Here is a 6,000-nt window from a genome sequence, read left to right on the forward strand (position 1 = left end):
TTACAACCAATGTTACGCGGTGCGGAGCAGGTGAACCCAAGGGCAGACTCAGACGAGGAGACAGGGATAAGGTAACCAAGATATTTATTGACAAATGGGGAAGAAGGGGTGCAGGCCAGGGAAAGCTTGGGCGGATTGCAGGGAGCCAGGTGCTGAGGCTGAGGCTAGAGTGAGGGATGTTGGGGCTGGGTAAGCAGGTCGGGAGAGGAATCCAAGGAAGCAGTAGAGTGGGGGGGGGGGGGGGGGGGGTCCAGGACGGCAGCAGGACTGACGAGACATGGGACTGGAGACAGGGACCAGAGTCAGAGTGGACGGAACTTTAGCACAGAGAAAAGCAGCGCCAGGCTAAGGGAAAAACAGGCATAACAGCATTACAAGCTCTATGCAGGAACAAACAGCTTTAAAACGCAGACCGACTGAGCAGAGGCTACGAACTGGCAGCGTGGAAGTGGCAGGGCTGAGTATTTGTACAGGTCTTGATTATGGAACAGGTTGCAGCTGGTGGGGATCTGCTCTGCCTCCAGCACACCGGTCTCCACTCACACAATCACATATACACACACACAGAGAGAGGGAGAGAGCACTGGGGGAGTGGTGGCAGGTTAAGGAGACACAAGATGAGAAGTAGAGGGCGTGGCAGGAGCAGATGTAACAACCAAGGTTGTACAATAAACCGGAGATTTGTGCCAGTTATACTGCGTTGCTAAGTGCTATTCTACACCTCCTGTGAGTATTACCTGTCATGAGAATGGTATGCTAGCTATAGCCCAATCTATCCTACAAGCAGCTAATAGCTCAACATAACTACAGTAAAAGCAAGACACCAGGCTTTAGTTTAGCATGTACCAGGCCATTATAGGAGCTATGATTTATTTGTTTCACCAGATGGGTGGAGGACAGCTACTCAGTTGTTTACTTCAAGATAAACAGTTCTTCAAATCATTTGACAGGAATGTTAGGAATTCCTATAATTATCTCTCAAATGTAGGCCTTCATATCCTTTGAAACAGAGGGAAGCCTATATCCTAAGGGAGAAAATCAGACATTATTTTGTACGAGTCACCTATAGCACTATGTTATTGTTGTGGTAAGACACAAAAACATAGCCTCAAGACATGACTTTCTGTTCACTTGTCCGATACAATGTTTCATGACCTATTTCTCTCTGTATTGAGAGTTTTGTGGAAGGCACCTCTCATGGATGGACAGCCACTGGCCAGAGGGTTTTCCCCTAAAGCGTTGATATTTTATATCTGTCACGTCCTGACCATAGTAAGTTGTTATTTTCTATGGTAGAGTAGGTCAGGGCGTGACAGGGGGTGTTTGTCTGTTTTTGTATTTCTATGTTCAGTTTCTAGTTTTGTATTTCTATGTTGGTGTTGTTTGGGTTGATCCCCAATTGGAGGCAGCTGATCCTCGTTACCTCTAATTGGAGGTCATATTTATGTTGATGTTTGTCCCACCTGTGTTTGTGGGTGATTATTTCTTGAGTAGTGTGTTTTCTCTCTGCGTCACGGTTTGTTGTTTTGTGTTTCAAGTATTGAGTGTATTGCATTTAGTTTCACGGAATAAATAAATATGCGGAACTATGAACACGCTGCATTTTGGTCCGATCCTTCAGACAGCCGTGACAGAATCAGGATTCCAGTGCACATTCCCAGTCCAGAGCTTCCGGCGACAGTTCTCCGTCCAGAGCTTCCGGCGACAGTTCCCCGTCCAGAGCTTCCGGCGACAGTTCCCCGTCCAGAGCTTCCGGCGACAGTTCCCCGTCCAGAGCTTCCGGCGACAGTTCCCCATCCAGAGCTTCCGGCGACAGTTCCCAGTCCAGAGCTTCCGGCGACATTTTTCAGTCCGGAACCCACTGAGACGGCCTACAGTCCGGAACCTACTGAGACGGCCTACATTCCGGAAACTACTGAGACGGCCTACAGTCTGGAAACTACTGAGACGGCCTACAGTCCGGAACCTACTGAGATGGCCTACAGTCCGGAACCTACTGAGACGGCCTACAGTCCGGAACCTACTGAGACGGTCTACAGTCCGGAACCTACTGAGACGGCCTACAGTCCGGAACCTATTGAGACGGATCTTAGCCCGGAACCTCCAGCGACGCTCCCTAGTCTGGAGCCTCCAGCGACGCTCATCAGTCCGGAGCCTCCAGCGACGCTCATCAGTCCAGAGTCTCCAGCAACGCCTCCGAGTCCGGAGCCTCCAGCGACGCCTCCCAGTCCGGAGCCTCCAGCGGCACTCCCCAGTCCGGAGCCTTCAGGGGCGCTCCCCAGCCCGGAGCCTCCAGCGGCACTCCCCAGTCCGGAGCCTTCAGCGGCGCTCCCCAGCCCGGAGCATTCAGCGGCGCTCCACAGCCCGGAGCCTTCAGCGGCGGTCTGCAGCCAAAAGCCTTCAGCGGCGGTCTACAGCCCAGAACCTTCAGCGGCGGCCTACAGCCCAGAACCTCTAGCAATGATCTACAGTCTGGTTCTTTTGACGACGATCCACGGTCAGGAGGTAAAGAAGCAGAGCGATCCGTGGGTGGAGTGGGGGTTACGCCCCGAACCCGAGCCGCCTCCATGGGGGTAGGCACTAGATAAGAAGGTTCTGGGTACTGCATATGAGCCGCCATAGACATTAGTCACCCACTCTACCCTCCCTTTGTGTTTTGTTGTTGTGTGTGGGGGTTTGTTGTGTGTGGGGGGGTTTGTTGTTGGGTTTAAAAATATTTTTTTGGGGGGGGGGTACTGTCACGTCTTGACCATAGAAGGTGTTATTTTCTATGGTAGAGTAGGTCAGGGCGTGACAGGGGGTGTTTGTCTGTTTTTGTATTTCTATGTTCAGTTTCTAGTTTTGTATTTCTATGTTGGTGTTGTTTGGGTTGATCCCCAATTGGAGGCAGCTGATCCTCGTTACCTCTAATTGGAGGTCATATTTATGTTGATGTTTGTCCCACCTGTGTTTGTGGGTGATTATTTCTTGAGTAGTGTGTTTTCTCTCTGCACGGGTTGTTGTTTTATGTTTCAAGTATTGAGTGTATTGCATTTAGTTTCACGGAATAAATAAATATGTGGAACTACGAACACGCTGCATTTTGGTCCGATCCTTCAGACAGCCGTGACAATATCTCTTGGATGAAATGGAACTGATAGCTCATTTGACAGATCAATTTGTCAGATCTATTTGTCACTTTCCCTTCAATCTATCAAAGTAGGACCCAATCTATATAAATAGTCATGACAATACATGTTGTTAATATACAGTATGTGGTCAGGGTGTTAGCCTGGGTGCCACATATTTGGAGTTGGCAAGAACACAAACAGATCTGGAACCAGGCTAGGAATATCTTGGGAACAACACCAACATTTAATTAGTTATTTAGCCTATATGCCACTTGATTTCAAATAAAATACAATTTTATTTGTCACATGCGCCGAATACAACAGTGAAATGCTTACTTACAAGCCCTTGACCAACAATGCAGTTTTAAGAAAAATACCTAAAAAATAAAAGTAACTAATAATTAAAGATCAGCAGTAAAATAACAATAGCGAGACTATATACAGGGGGTACAGGGTACAGAGTCAATGTGCGGGGCCACCAGTTAGTTGAGGTAATATATACATGTGGGTAGAGTTATTAAAGTGACTTATACACAGATAATAACAGAGAGTAGCAGCAGCGTAAAAGAGAGGTGGGGGGGCAATGCAAATAGTCTGGGTAGCCATTTGATTAGATGTTCAGTAGTCTTATGGCTTGGGGGTAAAAGCTATTTAGAAGCCTCTTGGACCTAGACTTGACGCTCCGGTACAGCTTGCCGTGCGGTAGCAGAGAGAACAATCTATGACTAGGGTGGCTGGAGTCTTTGACAATTTTTTGGGCCTTCCTCTGACACCGCCGGCTCGTGTCACTGGGGAGCTCTCGGCTGTGCTTCCCTTTGTAGTCTGTAATAGTTTGCAAGCCCTGCCACATCCAACGAGCGTCGGAGCCAGTGTAGTACGATTAGATCTTTGTCCTGTATTGATGCTTTGCCTGTTTGATGGTTCATCGGAGGGCATAGCAGGATTTCTTATAAGCTTCCGGGTTAGAGTCCCGCTCCTTGAAAGCGGCAGGAGGTTGCCTGTAATCCATGGCTTCTGGTTGGGGTATGTAAGTACAGTCACTGTGGGGACGACGTCATCGATGTACTTATTGATGAAGCCAGTGACTGATGCGGTGTACTCCTCAATGCCATCGGAAGAATACCGGAACATATTCCAGTCTGTGCTAGCAAAACAATCCTGTAGCTTAGCATCTGCTTCATCTGACCACTTTTTTATTGACCGAGTCTCTGGTGCTTCCTGCTTTCATTTTTGCTTGTAAGCAGGAATCAGGAGGACAGAATTATGGTCAGATTTTCCAAATGGAGGGCGAGGGAGAGCTTTGCACACGTCTCTGTGTGTGGAGTAAAGGTGGTCTAGAGTTTTTTTCCCTCTGGTTGCAAATTTAACATGCTGATAGAAATGAGGTAAAACTGATTTAAGTTTCCCTGCATTAAAGTCCCAGGCCACTAGGTGTGCCACCTCTGGATTAATGTTTTCCTGTTTGCTTATGGTGGTATATAGCTCATTGAGTGCGGTCTTAGTGCCAGCATCAGTATGTAGACAGCTACGAAAAATACAGATAAACTCTCTAGGTAGATAGTGTGGTCTATAGCTTATCATGAGATACTCTACCTCAGGCGAGCAAAACCTCGAGACTTCCTTAGATATCGTGCACCAGCTGTTGTTTACAAATATACATAGACCGCCACCGCTTGTCTTACCAGAGGCTGCTGTTCTCTCCTGCTGATACAGTGTACAACCTGCCAGCTGTATGTTATTCATGTCGTCGTTCAGCCACGACTCGGTGAAACATAAGATATTACAGTATTTAATGTCCCATTGGTAGGAGTTTGTCCAATTTATTATCCAGTGATTGTACGTTGGCTAGTAGTACGGATGGCAAGGGAAGATTAGCCACTCGTCGGCGTATCCTCACAAGGCACCCCGATCTCTTTCCGTGATACCTCTTGCGTCTTTTTCTCCTACGAATGATGGGGATGTGGGCCTGTTCGGGTGTCTGGAGTAAATCCCTCTCGTCCGACTCATTAAAGAGAAATTCTTCTTCCAGTTCAAGGTCAGTAATCGCTGTTCTGATTTCCAGAAGCTCTTTTTGGTCATAAGAGATGGTAGCAGCAACATTATGTACAAAATATGTTTAAAATGTTTTGAACAAACAAACAAAATAGCACTGTTGATTAAGAGCCCATGAAACGGCAGCCATCCTCACTGGCGCCATCTTGTTACTGCTCACAGGCCTCAGTATCACCCATTATCTGACCCAGTAGGCTCACTTTGTTACTCACCACAGTCGACAGCAGTACTGTGTGTCCAAAGCTATCCTATTTATTAAAATTGAATACAAAGGGCCAAAGACTGATGACAAAGACTGGTCTGGTCATGAAGGAAGTTATTAACCTCATATGCAGCAAGGTTATCAGTTAAGATGTGAAGAAACGTGTATACTACCAGGTGTTCCATGTCATACAGTGAAGGTTAATTGTTTGGTACTGACAAAGACACCTCTTTACATGTGAGATGCCTTTCTTGTACATGTAATTCAATGGTAGAGCTTGAACTGAACACTCCTTGTTCCCCAGTGACTATATCTCTGTCATGCGTGGCTCTCTAAGTCAGATCCTACACTCTAGAAGTAAAGGTGTCTGGAAGAAACTTTTGGGTTGCCACACCAGTGGAAACATTGTAGTTTAAGAAGGTTCCTCGAGGAACGCTTCTGAAAAGGGTCTATTTGTGGAACCCCTATGTAAAGGTTCAAACCTGAACTTTTTTGTCATGGGAGGGGTTCAATTTTGAACATTCCTTATAATTTATTGTAGAGGTGACAGCCAATCAGATTGGAGGCGTGACTTATTAGAAGTGTGGCTTTCAGATATTTTTGGCCAACCGTCCTTGAATATCTTTACATATTATA

This window comes from Salmo salar, chromosome 14 (assembly GCF_965601325.2).
Source record: "Salmo salar chromosome 14, fSalSal1, whole genome shotgun sequence".
In the NCBI taxonomy this organism is placed as follows: domain Eukaryota; kingdom Metazoa; phylum Chordata; class Actinopteri; order Salmoniformes; family Salmonidae; genus Salmo; species Salmo salar.